This window comes from Somniosus microcephalus, unplaced genomic scaffold, assembly GCF_052327205.1.
Source record: "Somniosus microcephalus isolate GS21.2 unplaced genomic scaffold, FLI_Smic_1.0 unresolved_chr1, whole genome shotgun sequence".
NCBI lineage: Eukaryota > Metazoa > Chordata > Chondrichthyes > Squaliformes > Somniosidae > Somniosus > Somniosus microcephalus.
Genome location: NW_028225179.1, coordinates 24,616,552 through 24,637,298, shown reverse-complemented (window position 1 = coordinate 24,637,298; position 20,747 = coordinate 24,616,552). Strand labels below are relative to the sequence as shown.

General features: G+C 48.8%; 1 long non-coding RNA gene and 1 pseudogene across 2 annotated transcripts in view; one reads left to right on the top strand and one right to left on the bottom strand.

The window, feature by feature from the left end:
* The window catches only part of LOC147094290 (uncharacterized), a 42,868-nt gene extending 22,782 nt beyond the window's left edge, over positions 1–20,086 (top strand). The window contains exon 3 of the long non-coding RNA XR_015074736.1: positions 19,917–20,086. This is a non-coding gene — a long non-coding RNA (uncharacterized LOC147094290). The remainder of the gene's footprint in view (positions 1–19,916) is intronic.
* LOC147094291 (uncharacterized) lies at positions 8,132–14,719 on the bottom strand (annotated as a pseudogene). Its single transcript, XR_015074734.1, has 2 exons — positions 13,943–14,719; positions 8,132–11,091 (listed from the first exon to the last, which is right to left on the bottom strand). The product of XR_015074734.1 is annotated as an uncharacterized LOC147094291 (transcript).
* Positions 20,087–20,747: the final 661 nt, after the last annotated feature.

Here is a 20,747-nt window from a genome sequence, read left to right as displayed (position 1 = left end):
GGGCCATGAGCACATGCGCGGGACTCAGAGTCAACAGAGCACTTTCTGGAGCGCGGGGGCTTGTGGGTATTACAGCCGCCATTACTGCTGATCCTTTCAACCAACCTGGGGCCTGAAAATCAGCTTCACTGCCCCTAGGTTCGGAAAGGGGAAAATTAAACAACAGTTTGCCTCTGATCCTTTTCTGATCTCAATTTACAGGGTTATAGAAGTGGAGCAGTTACAGGCGGGAAGCTCAGACCAAACATCACGTCAAGATCTGACAGAGTCGCTGGATTCATCAGGACCTGAATATCATCGACCTTTGCACATGGAAGGAGAGAGCAGGGATCGCAACGCAGACAAACCGCACACGTGTTCAGTGTGTGGACGCGGATTCAGCCGATGGCCTGACCTGGTGAGACACGTGCACTGTCACACCAGGGAGAAACCGGGTAAAGGTGGGGACGGCGGGAAGGGCTTCAGTTCCCCGTCAGCATTGGAAGTTCAACGGCACAGTCACACCAGGGACAGTCTGTTCACCTGCTCCGTGTGTGGAAAGGGATTTGTTTGTTCATCCCACCTGCAAACACACCAGGGAGTTCACACTGGGGAGAGACCATTTCAGTGTCCTGACTGTGGGAAGAGCTTTAAAAACCCCGGGGAACTAAAGCAACACCAACTTGTCCACACTGATGAGAGACCATTTCAATGTTCTGACTGTGGGAAGAGCTTTAAAAGCGCTCAGTATCTGAAGAGACACTGGCTCCTACACACTGGGGAGAGGCCGTTCACCTGCTCTGTGTGTGGGAAGGGATTCACTCAGTCATCCAACCTGCTGACACATCAGCGAGTTCACACTGACGAGAGGCCCTTTAAATGTTCTGACTGTGGGAAGAGCTTTAAAAGCTCCGGGGAGCTGAAGGGACACCAGCGAGTTCACACTGGGGAGAGACTCTTTCAATGTTCTGAGTGTGGGAAGAGTTTTAAAAGCTCCGGGGAGCTCAAGAGACACCAACGCCTACACACGGGGGAGAGGCCGTTCAGATGCTCTGTGTGTGGGAAGGGATTCGCTCATTCATCCCACCTGCTGCTACATCAGCGAGTTCACACTGGGGAGAGTCCATTCACCTGCTCCGTGTGTGGGAAGGGATTCGCTCATTCATCCCACCTGCTGCTACATCAGCGAGTTCACACTGGGGAGAGACCGTTCACCTGCTCCGTGTGTGGGAAGGGATTCACTCAGTCATCCAACCTGCTGATACATCAGCGAGTTCACACTGACGAGAGGCCCTTTAAATGTTCTGACTGTGGGAAGAGCTTTAAAAGCTCCGGGGAGCTGAAGGGACACCAGCGAGTTCACACTGGGGAGAGACTCTTTCAATGTTCTGAGTGTGGGAAGAGTTTTAAAAGCTCCGGGGAGCTCAAGAGACACCAACACCTACACACTGGGGAGAGGCCGTTCACCTGCTCCGTGTGTGGGAAGGGATTCGCAAATTCATCCCACCTGCTGCTACATCAGCGAGTTCACACTGGGGAGAGACCGTTCACCTGCTCCGTGTGTGGGAAGGTATTCGCTCGGCCCTCCAACCTGCTGACACATCAGCGAGTTCACACTGGGGAGAGACCGTTCACCTGCTCCGTGTGTGGGAAGGGATTCACTCAGTCATCCAACCTGCTGACACACCAGCGACTTCACACTGATCATAGAATCTAACAGCACAGAAGGAGGTGATTCGGCCCATCGTGTCTGTACCCATCGTGTCTTTGGAAGAGCTGTCCAATTTAGTCCCAAACCCCAGCTTTATCACCAGAACTCTGCAAACTAGCCCTCTTCAAGGACTCATCCAATTACTGTTTGAAAATCCCTGTGGAACCTGATTCCAGCATCCTTTCAGATGGTGCGTTCCAGATCTGAACAACCCTCTGTACGAAAACAATTCTCCTCATTTCACCTATAGTTCTTTTAGTAACTATTTTAAATCTGTGACCTTTGGTTACCAACCCACTTGCCAGAGTGAACAGTTTCTCCCTACTTGCTCGATCAAAACCCCTCATCATTTTGAACACCTCTATTAGGTCTCTTAACCTTCTGCTCTAAGGGGAACAATCCCAGCTTCTCCAGTCTCTCCACATAACTGAAGTCCCTCATTCCTGGTACCATCCTGGTCAACCTCCTCTGCACCCTCTCCAAGGCCTTGACATCCTTCCTAAAGTGTGGTGCCCAGAACTGTACACAAGACTCCAGCTGAGGCCAAAACACTACAGCTGTACAAAACCCGGGTTAGACCACACCTGGAGCACTGTGAGCAGTTCTGGGCATCACACCTTCGGAAGGATATATTGGCCTTGGAGGGAGTGCAGCGTAGGTTTACCAGAATGATACCTGGACTTCAAGGGTTAAGTTACGAGGAGGGATTACACAAATTAGGGTTGTATTCCCTGGAATTTAGAAAGTTAAGGGGTCATCTGATCGAAGTTTTCAGGATATTAAGGGGAACAGATAGGGTAGATAGAGAGAAACTATTTCTGCTGGTTGGGGATTCTAGGACTGGGGGCATAGTCTAAAAATTAGAGCCAGACCTTTCAGGAGTGAAATTAGGAAACACTTCTACACACAAAGGGTGGTAGAAGTTTGGAACTCTCTTCCGCAAACAGCAATTGATGCTTGATCAATTGTTAATTTTAAATCTGAGATTGATAGGTTTTTGTTAACCAAAGGTATTAAGGGATATGGGCCAAAGGCGGGTGTATGGAGTTAGGTCACAGATCAGCCATGATCTCATAGAATGGTGGAACAGGCTCGAGGGGCTGAATGGCCTCCTCCTGTCCTATGTTCCTAACTAGTGATTTGTAACGGTTTAGTGTAACTTCCATGTTTTTGTATTCAATGGCCCTATTTACAAAGCCAAGTATCCCATACGCTTTCTGAACCGCCTCACCAACTTGCCGCGGCACTTTCAAAGATTTGTGACTATGGGCCCCCAGGTCCCTCTGCTCTTGCACCCCCTCAAAATAGTCCCATTTAGATTATACGGCCTCTCCCTGTTGTTTCTCCCAAAGTGCATCACTTCACACTTATCCTCATTTAATTTCATCTGCCTTGTGTCTGCTCATTTCACAGTCTGTCTCTGTCCTTCTGAAGTCTGCTACTACTACACTCACAAAACTTGGCAACATAGTAAATAGTATCATCCGTAAACTTTGAAATTGTTCACCTATACCCAAGTCCAGGTCATTTATATATAACAAGAAAAGCAATGGTCCTAATTCCGACCCCTGGTGGAGCCCACTGCATACTTCCCTCCAGTCAGAAAAACATCCCTCAGCACTGCTCACTGCCTCCTCTCCCTTAGCCAATTATATACCCAAATTACCATTAGCCCTTTAATTCCCTCTGCTGCTATTTTCAGAGTAAGTCTCTTATATGGTATTTTATCAAATGCCTTTTGAAAGTCCATATATACAACATCTGCTGCACTACCTTCATCAACCCTCTGTTACTTCATCAGAGAACTCAATCAGGTTAATCAGACACGATTTACCTTTAACAAATCCATACTGGCTGCCCCTTATTAATCCATGCTTCTCCAATTGAGAATTAAATTTGTCCTTGACAATGGTCTCTAGTCGTTCACCCACCACTGTAGGGGTCGCAAAATCCCCTCAGCCCCCGAAGATCGGGAAATATTAATCCACATCGTGGACGAAGACTTGTGTGATTTAAATTGTCTCTGGGTTGGACAATGTTTTGAAACATACCCAGAACCGCAAAAGGCTGCGTTAAAAAGCTCGTAAGCTAGGCAGCACTTGGACACTGGAATCAAAGAACTTTGTGAAAATCGCACACTTTTAGATTGTACATTTTATTAAAAGATGTATACTTGAGTTTTGGACTGTTTAAATTGCCCAGGGCATAAAAATGGCTGAACAGACTTCATGGAAACAGAATTTTAAAAGGCAGCAGAAAAGGACAGACAGGCTGTTAGCATATGAAAAGCTCAGCGCTGCCCTGTAGTAAGTTTGAATGGAGACTGAGCTGTCAGTCACCCTGTGGTATTGGGTGGGTCTGGTAGCCTACAAGCTGCTTGTTTACACTGGGGAGTGGCCCATTTGAATCAGCCAATCATCGGACGGCAAGCACAATGGGTTGCTAACACACATCCATTCACTGAAATTGACTACTACGTGATGTCTCCATGTATGAATGGAGGAAGTTAAATGCCCTTCTCTTGTGTATTCGGACTTTTCGGCGCGAAAACAGCAGGGACCCCCAGGAAGTCCTCTGCCCCCTTTTTTGTCTCTTACTCTTTGGACTGCAGGTGAGCAAGGTTTTGACCCACTAGCAAGACAATCTAGGGAGAAGTAAAGGGGTGGTAATTTAAGGGAAATGTTGCTAAGATTGTACGGTTAACATTGTAGCCATTTATCCCTCGTTTTTGCCGTCTGCCTTCCCCTGTTAAGCAATTTTACCGTGATTACTTTGATCGTGTGGTGTAATTTCTTTAGTTTTAATAAAATTTGACTTTCTTGCATCCAGACCATTTGTCCGTTTTTAATATATCATTAATTATAAGTTCCTCAAGTCAGAACTGGAGGGTGGGGGGGGGGGGGTTTAGCAATTCAAAACCGCTGATTGGAATTGGTCACAGTGCAGTGGCAAAGGCTGCCTGACCAGGTAAATTACCGTAAACCAGGTAAAGAATGCCCACCTACACCACTGACATTAGACTGATTGGCCTGTAGTTACCAGGTTTATCCCTCTTCCCTTTTTTCACCTGGGGACAGCGCGTCACAATCGGCCCCAGCGCACCTGAGTTGGAGAGGAGGCCCCGCCCCCTTGCCGCACCACCATTGGTTGGAGGACCAGGCCGCCCAGGTCAGTCCTCCCAGCTCAGCCCTCTTCCTATTGGTCAGAGCTCCCGTCAGTCCCAGGCCGGGCCAGTCTCCATCCACCTGATTGGGCCTCTTCCTCTGATGATGTCACAATCGGCGCTCCATTCGGTGTCCGCGGAGGTCCCGCCTGCCCGACTCTCAGGTTTGGTTTTTCTCGTCTTTTACTTTATAATCTCGCTCTCTGCTCCCCCCTCACCTCGATTTAAATCGATTCCCCAACACTTGACTTTACCGCGGCCGCTGATTCCGCCTCTTCCCCGTGCCCGGCCTTCCGCCTCCTCCTCGGAGGCCCCGCGCAGGCGTACTGGCAGCCTGGTGTTGTGAGGGGGCCGAATGAGCATGCGCGGCCCCGCCTCTCCACATTTAAAGGGACACCCACCCCCTCCACATTTAAAGGGACACCCACCCCCTCCACATTTAAAGGGACTCTGCCCCCCCCCGCATTTAAAGGGACATCCACCCCCTCCACATTTAAAGGGGCATCCACCCCCTCCACATTTAAAGGGGCATCCACCCCCTCCACATTTAAAGGGACACCCACCCCTCCACATTTAAAGGGACACCCACCCCCTCCACATTTAAAGGGACATCCACCCCCTCCACATTTAAAGGGGCATCCACCCCCTCCACATTTAAAGGGGCATCCACCCCCTCCACATTTAAAGGGACACCCACCCCTCCACATTTAAAGGGACACCCACCCCCTCCACATTTAAAGGGTCACCCACCCCCTCCACATTTAAAGGGACATCATCCCCTCCACATTTAAAGGGACACCCACCTCCTCCACATTTAAAGGGACTCCCTCCCCCACTCTCATGTCCTCTACTGTGGAGGAGGAATTCCTGGAGTGTTTACGGGATGGTTTCCTGGACTAATATGTCGAGGAACCAACCAGAGATCAGGCCATCTTCGACTGGGTATTATGTAACGAGAAAGGATTAATTAGCAGTCTTGTTGTACAAGGCCCCTTGGGTCGGTGTGATCATAATATGATCGAATTCTTCATTAAGATGGAGAATGAAGTAGTTGACTCAGAGACTAGGGTCCTAAATTTAAATAAAGGAAACTACGATGGTCTGAGGAGCGAGTTGGGTAGGATTGATTGGGGAATGGCACTCAAAGGGTTGACGGTGGATAGGCAATGGCAAACATTCAAAGACTGCATGGATGAACTACAGAAGTTGTTCATCCCAGTTTGGCACAAAAATAAAACAAAAAAGGTGACTCAACCGTGGCTAACAAGGGAAATTAGGGACAGCATAAGATCCAAGGAGAGGACATATACAGGAAACTTTCGTTTAACCGGAGGTTAAAAGTCCAGAAAGCTCTATCTACCAGCAAAATTCAGGAGCTGTTTTCTATAAGTTTTTTTACTTCTCGTTGCTTTTTTTTCCCCCAGTCAGGCTCTGCAAGGTCTGTAGCTAAGCAACAGCTTCAGCTAGAGACGCTTGCAGCTGCAGCCGACTGTTTTGAAGCTGTTGCTAAGCAAGAGGGTTTGTTGATTCACACGGAGCTGGAAAGCTCTGTATGTTTTAACATTCGCGCTGGTTTATACGGCTGTTTTGATCTAACGGCACCAGCTCGGTCCTGTCAGTGCCAGATAACAAAGTTTCCTGTAAATTGGCCAGAAAATGCGGTAAACCTGAGGATTGGGAGCAGTTTAGGATTCAACAAAGGAGGACAAAGGGATTAATTATGAAGGGGAAAATAGAATATGAGAGTAAGCTTGCAGGGAACATAAAAACTGACTGTAAAAGCTTTTATAGATATGTGAAGAGAAAAAGAACATAAGAAGTAGGAGCAGAAGTAGACCATACGGCCCCTCGGGCCTGCTCCGCCATTCAATAGGATCATGGCTGATCCGAACCTAGACTCACGTCCACTTCCCTGCCCGCTCCCCGTAACCCCTAATTCCCTTATCAGTTAGGAAACTGTCTATCTCCGTTTTAAATTTACTTAATGTCGCAGCTTCCACAGCTATCTGAAGTAGCAAATTCCATAGATTTACCACCCTCTGAGTGAAGAAGTTTCTTCTCATCTCAGTTTTGAAAGGGCAGCCCCTTATTCTAAGATTATGCCTCCTAGTTCTAGTCTCACCCATCAGTGGAAACATCCTCCCCACATCCACCCGATCAAGCCCCCTCACAATCTTATGTTTCGATAAGATCGCCTCTCATTCTTCTGAATTCCAATGAGTAGAGGCCCAACCTACTCAACCTTTCCTCATAAGTCAACCCCCTCATCTCCGGAATCAACCGAGTAAACCTTCTCTGAACTGCCTCGAGAGCAAGTATATCTTTTCTTAAATATGGAAACCAAAACTGTACGCAATATTCCAGGTGTGGCCTCACCAATACCCTGTATAACTGAAGCAAGACTTCCCTGCTTTTATACTCCATCCCCCTTGCAATAAAAGCCAAGATTCCATTGGCCTTCCTGATCACCTGCTGTACCTGCATACTAACCTGTGTTTCATGCACCAGGACCCCCAGACCCCTTTGTACTGTAGCACTTTGCAGTTTCTTTCCATTTAGATAATAACTTGCTCTTTGATTTTTTTCTGCCAAAGTGCATAACCTCACACTTTCCAACATTATATTCCATCTGCCAAATTTCTGCCCACTCACTTAGCCTGTCTATGTCCTTTTGCAGGTTTTTTATGTCCTCACTCACTGCTTTCTCTCCCATCTTTGTATCGTCGGCAAACTTGGATACGTTGCACTTGGTCCCCTCCTCCAAATCGTTAATATAGATTGTAAAGAGTTGGGGTCCCAGCACTGACCCCTGCGGAACACCACTAATTCCTGACTGCCAACCCGAGAATGAACCATTTATCCCAACTCTCTGTTTTCTGTTTGATAGCCAATCTTCCACCCATGCCAGTATATTACCCCCAATCCTGTGATTTTTTATCTTGTGCAGACTGATTAAATGTTCTGACTGTGGGAAGAGATTTAAAAGGTCCCAGGATCTGAAGAGACACCAGCCTGGGCTGGGAAAGGGGGACATGAGACAACATTCTCCCTCTTACCCCCTTTCTAAACTCCTTTTCCAGGGTTTTAGAAGTGGAGCATTTACAGACAGGAAGCTCAGATCAAACATCACCTCAAGATCAGACAGAGTCGCTCGATTCATCAGGATCTGAATATCATCGGCCTTTGTACATGGAAGGAGAAAACAGCTGTAAGAACCGGGTTTTTCTGGTCCTCTTTTTGAGTTCCGTAGTACGAAGAATTCCAGGCTCGAGGGTTCGGAGAGTTAAAACAACATCATTTTATTCATTACTGTTCGGAGTGGTCATACAGCATATCGACAGTACATTCGTGTCCCGAGGGTCACACCGGGTTAGACACGTGGTGCCAGCATTTACGTCCCCGGGAGATGTCTGACCCTCTTGATGTTCCACACGCCTTCTGGCTAAGAGAGAGAGAATACCGGTGGGGAAGCCCCTATTATACCGTGGGACAAGGGTCACTACATCACTTTCCTGGCAACAAGTGTTTTGTTACATCACTTCCCTGGCAACAAGCGTTCTCCAATGGGAATCACTCAAGCCCTTTCGGTTTGACCATGATCTGGTCTTCAGTCTGGCAAGCAGGTCCTGACTTGTCTCACTGCTGTGGGCACCGAACAATGGCTAGTCAATCATTCTCTAGTCAGCAGTTAGGCCCTTTCAGTGGCCCTGATCTGGTCGTTAGCACTTCGTTAACACTTGGCCTCAGGCTGAGGCAGATTCTCTGTTCTGCTAGCTTTTGCACTTTGCACAGCTGGGGCTGCTTTTTAATCTAATCTAGACTTTCCTTGTGTGGAGCCATTTTTGTAAGCCAATTCATTGCCCATTTTATTCCCATTTCCACATCCAAACCATTTTTGTAAGCCAATTCATTGCCCATTTTATTCCCATTTCCACATCCAAACCATTTTTGTAAGCCAATTCATTGCCCATTTTATTCCCATTTCCACATCCAAACCATTTTTGTAAGCCAATTCATTGCCCATTTTATTCCCATTTCCACATCCAAACCATTTTTGTAAGCCAATTCATTGTCCATTTTACTCACGTTTCCACATCCCTCCCTTTGATTCTTTATACAATCTACAAGAATCATTATATACAAGGTATACTCTTGATAGTGCACTTTATCAAAAACACACCCTGTGTCTCTGTTTTGTTTGTGTTCTGGCCATGAACACAACCAAAAGGGTTTTAATTTCGAATTTACAGATAACTGTGTAGGGGGGCACGGTGGCATAGTGGTTAGCACTGTTGCCTCACAGCGCCAGGGACCCGGGTTCAAATCTGGCCTCGGGCGACTGTCTGTGTGGAGTTTGCACATTCTCCCTGTGTCTGCGTGGGTTTCCTCCGGGTGCTCTGGTTTCCTCCCACAGGCCAAAGATGTGCGGGTTAGGTTGATTTGGCTATGATAAATTGACCCTTAGTGTTAGGGGATTAAATACGTGGGGTTACGGGGATAGGGTGGGGTATGTGTCGGTGCAGACTCGATGGGCCGAAATGGCCTCTATCTGCACTGTAGATTCTGTGATTCTGTGACCAAACAGGCTTCCTCTGGGGGTTCCCCCTGCTTTGCTGTGTCTACTTCTACCCTAATTCGGGAGAGACGAGGGGGTATAGTAGCTCCTGCATGACTTATACAACATTTGATACTATTTACAACAATAATAATTCCCAAAATTACACCACTTATAACAATCAAACCATACAGTAATTTCTGTCCCAATGTTTTCAGCCATGTAAACCATCCTTCACCCCCTCCGGCTTCAATGAAGTCGGCCAGTTGATTTTTAATCTTGTCTATAGCGTCTTGGATATTTTGTCTCTCACTATTGACGTTTGTAATGCATTTGTCTCCTATAATCATACACATACCTCCCTCTTGTGCCAAGAGGTAGTCCAAAGCATATCGGTTTTGCATGCTAAAAAGACGTAGGGTTGCCATTTCCTTATTTATGGCGATTAATGCTTTAATGGTGCTATTGCCCAGGAGGGTGATTCCGCACATTAGATAATTCCTATTCTTGGCTGCTATCACTCCTGCGCCCCCTCCCAATGATATGGCCGATAGAATACCCCACCCTACTGAACTACCCAGTGTGGTCGGATCTCACCAATCTGCACAGAACTCCTCGGAGACTGCTCGGCGTTTCCGTCTGGATGGTGTACTGGTGGGGCAGGGAACAGCTACGGGGGCGATTACTCCTACTGCGAAGAGAGAGGGGAGTTTTGGCGTCGCTGTTGTATACGTTCCATTGAGGAGGAACGCAAACCCGTGCTTCGCTCGGTAACATTTGACCTCCCGGTTATTAACCTTCACAAACTGTGTATAATAATAGTTAAGGGGGTCATTTGAGTTTCCCCCAGACCCGGACAGCTGGAATGTATCAAATGGGAAGATCCATTTACCGGATGATACATGGGTCCCGTTACACTGACCACAAATGAATTGTCTTCCTGCTGTGACATTAAAGCACCTTTGTTCCTCGCATGTACAGGCCAGCTGGCCCCTGTGTACCTGACAGTGGTGTCGGGCACATTGTTGTTGTATGCAGGTTTTGTCCTGGGGGATAAGGGCATATACGCATCCCCATCCTTTACCCGTAAAACACAGGGGATAGCTACCTGACGTTGTGCAATTCTCACCCATGAGCCCTCGGCAACCGGGGTCTGTTGAGCTTATTAGCTGCACGCATTGCCCCCGAACGCCCTGGCTATATCGACCCGTCTGGCCCTTGCATGTCTGTTTCATTATGTCGGCGGTATATAGTGGGAGGGGTTGCCAACCTGGTGTGGCTGCAAACAAGGATTCCACTGATGTGGCCAGGGGGTAGCATACACTCCGGTTTCCGTGTATCTGTAGGTGGGTCCGATAAAATAAGTTATTCTCTATACCTCCTACCCATGTTAGAAAAGGGGTAAAGGAGATGGCTAGCAATATGTTGATGGGAATCATGGTACACAATAAGTCCAATTTATTCTTCTGTTGGAGCTCCTGTCGTATCTCTTTTCACGTGTGATGCGTGTATCCAAGCCTTCTTTCCTTGTACTTTCACGGCTGCTCCTGTGGTCAACAGGATGACATACAGACCTTCCCACTTGTCTTCCAGGGGGGCTGGCTTTATTTTCTTTACCCAAACTTGTAGCCCGGGGACTAAACTGTGTCCTCCCGGTGGGGGTTCTTGCCAAGCTGCGCTGACCTGTTGGGAAGCAAAACTGACAGCATCTGTTAGATCTTTGCAATACTTTAGTACTGTGTCACTTAGAAGATGAATGTCAGCCCTACGTAGATCTATTGTTCCGGGTAGCGACATTGGTCTACCGGTAACGACCTCATAGGGGCTGAGTCCAGTGGTCCTATTCGGGGTGGCTCGAATACTACATAGGACAAGGGGTAGGACCTGAGGCCATGGCACTCCTTCAGAGTGATACTTAGTGAGCCATTGTTTAATTGTCCTGTTTGCTCTTTCCACTTGTCCCGATGATTGGGGGTGGTATGGGCAATGCAATGACCATTGTATTTGTAGTAGTCTGCAAAGTTCTTTTTCCCTTGTTTCATGGGGGCCGAAACACAAGGTCATTTTGTGGGTTCTATCGAATTCTGTTGTGACCGCCCACCCTGCCAATCGGGTTCCTTTTTTCACAAAGGATGACCCATCCGTGTAAAGGACCATTTCGGGATTGTGTAAGGGTAGTTCCTGTGTCTCAGCCCTCTGCTGCTCAACTTTCGGCACTTTCTCGAGAGCCAGTTTCTTCCCCGAGATTTCCCTCGGTCGATTACACTGTAGTTAAAAGTCTCGCTTGCTAAATACACCACCTTAGTCTTTCCATCTAATGGGCAGTCTTGGGCATATTGTGTGGGGAAGACCGTCAATTCTGCTCCTGTATCCAATAGGCAGTCTACTTCCAGTGGGGGTGAGTTATCTGTTTTTCCCACCAACAAAGTCATATAGAGGCCGTCCCTGGCTTGGGTGATTAAAGCTCTCAGTTGCCAAGGTACCTCTACCTTCGGGGGTTCGTTGGTGGGGTCTATTGGTTTTTTGAATGCTGTCTGGCTATGCTGTCGAAGGTTTCCCTTCCGGTGGAGTTTGAGTTCCGGTACATTTCTACCATCGCCATCTCTCCAGGGCTAAGGGTCGGTGGGGAGGGGGTAATTGCCTGGGTATCATACAGGCCGGCGGCGCCCAGGGTCTGCCACGGATTTGTGCCGGGTTGATTATCTGGGACTGCCTGTCCTTGCCATTGTCCTCCCCCACCTCTTCCTCTACCCCTGTTGCCCACTCGGCATGTTCTAGCCCAGTGTCCCTCTTTCCCACATTTGTGGCAATTGCCTGGTTTCTTATCTGGGTTTTCCCAGGGGGGTGCAGAGTTTACTCGCTCCGGGGGGTTTAGTTTCATGGCTCGGAGCTGGGCACAGTGTTCTCTATCCTGGGTTACGGCTTGTTGGGTCAGGTCCGCAAAAGAAACTGCGTTTGTTTTCCAGTTTGCCATTGTTAATTTTACCAATTTTGCCAGGTCAGGTCTCAAACCACTCATAAAGGCGTTTTTCAATGGTTCATGGGTGCAGGCATCCACCTCTGCTTCGGTATTCTGTCCCATGCCAGAGTACTCTACCCACTGGTTGGCGAAACGACCGGCGAAGTCATTGGGGTCTTCTTTTTCTTTTTGGACACAGGAGGCTATTTTGGACCAGTCTGGATTGGTCGGGCCCCTTTCCTGTAGCCAATTCCTAATGGCCGTCCACCCTTCTGTCCTATCGGCTTCTGATTCTACCAGAGCTAGGTCAGGGGGGGACTATTAGGACTGGTGGCGCTGGAGGTGGTACGGCAGGGAGTGCGGCTCCGGCAGCTGGAGGTGGGTTGGCTGCTTGATGCGCCGCTAAGGCCACTTGGTGTGCTTGTCTGGCTGCGTTAAGTAGGGCGTTTGCTCATCTGGTGACGGCCATATTTACTATTGCCGTCAGGGCGGCCGACTCTCTTGCACTAACTACTACTGCTATAACCTGGCATCCATCAAATGGGTGCAGGTTATAGATTGTTCTTTTTCGTTCCAAGAGCTGCCAGGCTTTTATTCCGCTTTTCTTTGGGTGCGGCATATCAGTTGCCCATTGATCTATATCTTTTGGGTTGGCCGGGTAATAGGTATAAATTCGGAGATTTCAGCCGCCTACTTCATGTTTTTGTAACCTGATGGGGGCAAGGCGTGGGGGTGGTTTCTTGGTTATATCTTCTTCATCTGATGAGTCCGTAAGAGGGGTATTTATTTTAGCAATATGGGCTTCGTTTGATCGGGGTTGGAGCGTGGGCTGTTCATATGCCGGAGGGGCTGTAGGGGGCGCTGCAGGATAGGTAGGATACAAGGGTGTTGGAGTAGTCGTCACCACTCCGGGATTTTCCCTATTTTCCCTGTGTATCTCCCTTTCTTTCTTGGTTTTTGCCTTCCACTTTTCTGCTCTTTCGTTTGCTTTTTCAAGGCATTTTTGGTGTTTCTCTAACTCGGTTTTGTATTTTGTTATTTGTTCATGGAGAGCTGTTTTTTGTTCTTTCACTTTGGCCTCTGCCGCCTTCCGAGTTATTTCCCCTCTCTGCCTACACAGTTTCAAGGTGGCCAATACCCAGCCCGTTTTTCTTTTCCCTCCTTTCATACGGGTGGTCTTGCCCCATGCTCTTTTTATATCATCAAGGGACCATTGTCCTTTTGAGGCACCAAATTTTTGTTCGATATTATATTCATGTTGTGGGACATTGAACGTACTTTCTATATACTGCTTGAGTTGGATTACTATTTCTTCTAACGTGGTCTCAGGAGGGGCTCTGCCTCCTTTTTCTGTCGTTGGTTTTCTACTTGGTTCCATCATGTTGCCACAGGTCGTAGACTTAACGAATAAGTTTAAAATAGACTAGAGTCGTCCCGGACTCTGCCACGTGCTAGCTAGCAATGGGACCTGTGCTCCGTTAACCGCCAGCCAGAGGGTACGCTACCCGGTTGGTTCGTTCAATAAAGATTGCAGAGACAGGGTGCAAAAAGGGCACAATAAATTCCAGTGCTTACCTTTTTCCCCTTTCTTGATGTCTTGCGATCCTGCCGTGACTACGCCAAGTTGTAAGAACCGGGTTTTTCTGGTCCTCTTCTTGAGTTCCGTAGTACGAAGAATTCCAGGCTCGAGGGTTCGGAGAGTTAAAACAACATCATTTTATTCATTACTGTTCGGAGTGGTCATACAGCATATCGACAGTACATTCGTGTCCCGAGGGTCACACCGGGTTAGACACGTGGTGCCAGCATTTACGTCCCCGGGAGATGTCTGACCCTCTTGATGTTCCACACGCCTTCTGGCTAAGAGAGAGAGAATACCTGTGGGGAAGCCCCTATTATACCGTTGGACAAGGGTCACTACATCACTTCCCTGGCAACAAGTGTTTCCTTACATCACTTCCCTGGCAACAAGCGTTCTCCAATAAGGGATCACTCAAGCCCTTTCGGTTTGACCATGATCTGGTCTTCAGTCTGGCAGGCAAGTCCTGACTTGTCTCACTGCTGTGGGCACCGAACAATGGCTAGTCAATCATTGTCTAGTCAGCAGTTAGGCCCTTTCAGTGGCCCTGATCTGGTCGTTAGCACTTCGTTAACACTTGGCCTCAGGCTGAGGCAGATTCTCTCTGTTCTGCTAGCTTTTGCACTTTGCAAAGCTGGGGCTGCTTTTTAATCTAATCTAGACTTTTCTTGTGTGAAGCCATTTTGTGAGCCAATTCATTGCCCATTTTATTCCCATTTCCAAATCCAAACCATTTTTGTAAGCCAATTCATTGTCCATTTTATTCACGTTTCCACATCAACATGTTCCTGTAAAGGTCAGGGTGGGTCCAAAAACCCCAGGGAACCTTGGATGTCAGGGGATATACGGGAATGGATTAGGAAAAAAGGAGGGCTTTTGGCAGAGACAAAGGACTAAAGACAGAGGAAGCCCTAGAGGAGTATAAAAAGTGCAGGGGGATACTTAAAAAAGAAATTAGGAGAGCGAGGAGGGGCCATGAAATAACACTGGCGAGCAAAATCAAGGAAAATCCTACGGTGTTTTATGTATATTAAGGGTAAGAGGATAACTAGGGAAAGAGTAGGGCCCATTAGGGACCAAAGTGGCAATCTGTGTGTGGAGCCGGAAGATGTAGGTGGGGTTCTAAATGAATTTTTTGCATCTGTTTTCACTATGGAGAAGGACGATGTAGACATAGAAATAGGGCAGGGGGACTGTGATATACTCGAACATATTAGCATCGAGAGGGAGGAGGTATTGGCGGTTCTAGCAGGCTTAAAAGTGGATAAATCCCCAGGCCCGGACGAGATGTATCCCAGGCTGCTGTGTGAGGCAAAAGAGGAGATTGCAGGGGCTCTAACACAAATTTTCAGAACCTCTCTGGCCACAGGGGATGTGCCGGAGGACTGGAGAACAGCTAATGTAGTACCATTATTCAAGAAGGGTAGTAGGGATAAACCAGGGAACTACAGGCCAGTGAGCCTAACATCAGTGGTAGGGAAATTATTGGAAAAAATTCTGAGGGACAAAATTAGTCTCCACTTGGAGAGGCAAGAATTAATCAGGGATAGTCAGCATGGCTTTGTCAACGGAAGATCATGTCTGACTAATTTGATTGAATTTTTTGAGGGGGTGACTAGGTGTGTGGATGAGGGTAGTGCAGTGGATGTGGCTTAGTGGCAGAAGGCAGAGGGTGATGGTGGAAGGTTGTTTTTGTGACTGGAAGCCTGTGTCCAGTGGGGTACCGCAGGGATCGGTGCTGGGTCCCTTGCTGTTTGTGGTCTACATTAATGATTTGGATGTGAATGTAAAAGGTATGATCAGTAAGTTCGCAGATGACACGAAAATTGGTGGGGTGGTAAATAGTGAAGAGGGTAGCCTCAGTCTGCAGGACGATATAGATGGGTTGGTCAGATGGGCGGAACAGTGGCAAATGGAATTTAACCCGGAAAAGTGCGAGGTGATGCACGTTGGAGGGACTAACAAGGCAAGGGAATACACAATGAATGTTAAGACCCTAGGTAAGGCGGAGGGTCAGAGGGACCTTGGTGTGCATGTACATAGATCCCTGAAGGCAGCAGAACAGGTGGATAAGGTGGTTAAAAAGGCATATAGGATACTTGCCTTCATTAGCCGAGGCATAGAATATAAGAGCAGGGAGGTTATGATGGAGCTGTATAAAACGCTGGTTAGGCCACAGCTGGAATACTGTGTGCAGTTCTGGTCGCCACACTATAGGAAGGATGTGATTGCTTTGGAGAGGGTGCAGAGGAGATTCACCAGGATGTTACCTGGGCTGGAGCGCTTCAGCTATGAAGAGAGACTGGACAGGCTGGGTTTGTTTTCCTTGGAGCAGAGAAGGCTGAGGGGGGACCTGATTGAGGTGTACAAAATTATGAGGGGCATAGATAGGGTAGATAGAAAGGAGCTTTTTCCCTTAGTAGAGGGGTCAATAACAAGGGGGCATAGATTCAAGGTAAGGGGCAGGAGGTTTAGAGGGGATTTGAAGAAGAACTTTTTCACCCAGAGGGTAGTTGGAATCTGGAACTCACTGTCTGAAAGGGTGGTGGAGGCAGAAACCCTCACAACATTCAAGAAGCATTTGGACGAGCACTTGAAATGCCAGAGCATACAAGGCTACGGAGCAAACGCTGGAAAATGGGATTAGGTTAGACAGGGCTTGATGGCCGGCACGGATGCGATGGGCCGAAGGGCCTCTTTCCGTGCTGTATAACTCTATGACTCTATGACTACAGTTCATTCTATGACACCCACAAGTCATGTACTCAAACGGATCAAGCTTGGGGTTTGATGTGGTAGAAGGCGAACGAGATGAGAATGGAAATAATCTCGAGTAAGAAAAGGCCCAAAAATTAAACAGTCTGGAACAGAACATCAATTCGTCTTCTCTTATCATGGAGAAATCAAATATTTGACACACTGTGTGTTTGAAACAAAGCTTATTTATTCACTGAAATAACAACAGAAAATGCTGGAAATACTCAGCAGGCCAGGCAGGATCCGTGGCGAGAGAAACAGAGTTAACGTTTCAGGTCTGGGACCCTTCATCAGAACTGGAAAAAGCTGGAGATGTAACAGATATTACTAAGGTAAGAGGCAGGAAGGTTATCCTGGGTGGATCTGAAACACGAAGAGTGGAAGTTCAGTTGAAATCCACGGGGAATAAGTTGGAACCGGAGACAGGTGCTGAGGAAAGAGATGTGGCTGTGAAACCGAGTCTTGGAAAATGTTGCAAATGGGAATGGCAAAATCATACAGCATGAAAAATGGGAGTAAGGGTTAAAGTCTGAAATTGTTGAACTCAATGCTGAGTCCAGAAGGCTGTAACGTGCCTAATCGAAAGATGAGGTGCTGTTCCTCAAGCTTTATTTATTCACTATTTAAACAGAATATTAATCTCCAGCGCAGATACAGGAGTTATTAAGATCAGCAGAAACAAACCATGACTACTAGAATGAACATGGTTCAGTCCTCAATCTGATCACAGTAAATCATGTTCCATTCACTAATCTGGTCTTTTACCCAGCATTCCCCGCGGTGGACCACGTGCCGCACCCAGACTACAATAGCCCAGCGCGCAGGCGCGGGAGGGGCCGGTATATTGAGCATGCGCAGTGCGTTACTGGAGATTGAGAGGGGCTGAAGCCGGGAGGGCGATGGTGCAGCGGGTAAGAATCGCGACGGAGGGAGTAATGGACCGGTAGGTGGGTGGGGAGGCTTCATAAACAACTCGTGCAGGAGGCAAGCCCCCAATAATAAGCTGAAGATTCCGTGTTTGCAGTTGTGGGGATTTCTTCCCCTTACAGGCCCAGGTTAACGGCAGCCATCTTTGTAAAGGAGGACGGAAAGCTTCAGTGCGACGTCAACCTATGCCTGAGACAAAGAGCCATCTTTGTAAAGGAGGGCGGAAAGTTTCAGTGTGACGTCACCCTGTGCCTGAGATAGAGCCTTGTGTCCAATGCGGGGAATAAAGGCCCACAGCCTCCCCGGGCAACGGGCCCTGAACAAGGGACTGGAGAAACTCGCCGCCCTGCGGATCAGACAATCAGCTGGCACTAGTCCCGCCACTCGGGCTCCCCGATTGGTTGGAGGCCCTGCCGCCGGCTTGCTCCTCCAGCCCCGCCCACTGGGTGCCGATAGTCCCGCCCCTCGGGCTCCCCGATTGGTTGGAGGACCCGCTGCCGGCTCGCTCCTCCAGCCCCGCCCACTGCGTGCCGCAGGCCCCGCCACTCGGGCTCCCCGATTGGTTGGAGGACCCGCCGCCCGCTCGCTCCTCCAGCCCCGCCCACTGGGTGCCGCTAGTCCCGCCACTCGGGCTCCCCGATTGGTTGGAGGACACGCCGCCGGCTCGCTCCTCCAGCCCCGCCCTGCTCGCTCCCTATTGGTCAGAAGCTCCCGTCAATCAGGCCGCGGGCCCGGGTGACGTGTCCCCGAGGAGATCACGTGACCGTCCAACTGCTGCCGCTCGGTCCGGGTCCTCGCGAACTCTGAGGTTTTTCTATTTCTCTCTTTATTCTCTCCCGATCCACCCCGCGCGATTCTCCACCCAATCGGAGCGGAGAAAACTCACTTCGCGTCACCGATCGCGACTCTGGAACCAACACCAAGGCCTTTCCCCGGAATGGCCCCGCGCCGACTCTGTCCGACAGGATCCGAGTGCGCAGGTGCAGCTCCGAGTGGGGGAGGGGGTTGGTGTCCCCTGGGCATGCGCGGTTGTTGCCCTTGGTGACCGGGAGGGGTTGCTGTGCCGGACTCGGCCCAAAACGCCGCTCCCTGTGCGCATGCGCGGACGCTCGGCTGTCAATCAACCAACCGCCAGAAGAGGTCGCTGGTGAGACCAGTGACGAAAGAAAGACTTGGATTTCTATAGCGCCTTTCACCACCACCGGACGTCCCAAAGTACTTTACAGCCAATGAAGTACTTTTGCAGTGTAGTCACTGTTGTAATGTAGGAAATGCGGCAGTCAATTAGCGCACAGCAAGCTCCCACAAACAGCACTGTGATAATGACCAGATAATCTATCATTTTTTATGTTGATTGAGGGATAAACATTGGCTCGGACACTGGGGATAATTCCCCTGCTCTTTCCCACATTACAACAGTGACTACTTCATTGTAGTACTTCATTGGCTGTAAAGCACTTTAGGATATCTGGTGGCACTATATCAATGCAAGTCTTTCTTTCCTGAAATACTGCCATGGGATCTTTTACATCCACCTGAGAGAGCAAACAGGGCCTCAATTTAACATCTCATCCGAAAGACAGCACCTCCGACAGTGCCGCATTCCCTCAGCACTGCACTGGAGTGTCAGCCTGGATTTTTGTGGTCAAGTCTCTGGAGTGGGACTTTGAACCCACAACTTTCTGACTCAGAGGCGAGAGTGCTACCCACTGAGCCACTGGCTGACACTGAAGAGCAAGCAGTTCTGATGAATGGTCATCGACCTGAAACGTTAACTCTGTTTCTCTCTTCACAGATGCTGCCTGACCTGCTGAGTATTTCCAGCATTTTCTGTTTTCATTAAAGAAACGAGGGAGTGATTGCTGACAGGAAGAATGTTGGGTTGTCCTGCGCATGCGCACCTCCCTGGCGGCTGAGGCGAAACACCGACTCGCCACCACCTGAGCCGCTCACGCGTACCAGATGTTGCGGCTCCGCATGCACGCCCGATGTTCCAACCGCGGGGTTTTGTGTGCTGAGCATGCGTGTTGTGGACCGATCGGGACGGGCGATTGTAGAGCAGGAGGGAGAGCGCGGGGCCATGAGCACATGCGCGGGACTCAGTCAACAGAGCACTTTCTGCAGAGCCGGGGCCTTGTGGGTATTACAGCCGCCATTACTGCTGATCCTTTCAACCAACCTGTGCAGTAGCTGGGGCCTGAAAATCGGCTTCACTGCCCCTAGGTTCGGAAAGGGGAAAATTAAACAACAGTTTGCCTCTGATCCTTTTCTGATCTCAATTTACAGGGTTATAGAAGTGGAGCAGTCACAGGCCGGAAGCTCAGACCAAACATCACGTCAAGATCTGACAGAGTCGCTGGATTCATCAGGACCTGAATATCATCGGCCTTTGCACATGGAAGGAGAGAGCAGGGATTGCAACGCAGACAAACCGCACACGTGTTCAGTGTGTGGACTCGGATTCAGCCGATTGCCTGACCTGGTGAGACACGTGCACCGTCACACCGGGGAGAAACCGGGTAAAGGTGGGGACGGCGGGAAGGGCTTCAGTTCCCCGTCTGCATTGGAAGTTCAACGGCGCAGTCACACCAGGGACAGTCTGCTCACCTGCTCCGTGTGTGGAAAGGGATTTGTTTGTTCATCCCACCTGCAAACACACCAGCGAGTTCACACTGAGGAGAGACCATTTCAATGTTCTGACTGTGGGAAGAGCTTTAAAAGCCCCAAGGAACTAAAGCTACACCAACTTGTCCACACTGATGAGAGACCATTTCAATGTTCTGACTGTGGGAAGAGCTTTAAAAGCGCTCGGTATCTGAAGGGACACCAGGGAGTTCACACTGATGAGAGACCATTTCAATGTTTTGACTGTGGGAAGAGCTTTAAAAGCCCCAAGGTACTAAAGCTACACCAACTTGTCCATACTGATGAGAGACCATTTCAATGTTCTGACTGTGGGAAGAGCTTTAAAAGCCCCGTGGAACTAAAGCAACACCAACTTGTCCACACTGATGAGAGACTATTTCAATGTTCTGACTGTGGGAAGAGCTTTAAAAGCCCCGGGGAACTAAAGCTACACCAACTTGTCCACACTGATGAGAGACCATTTCAATGTTC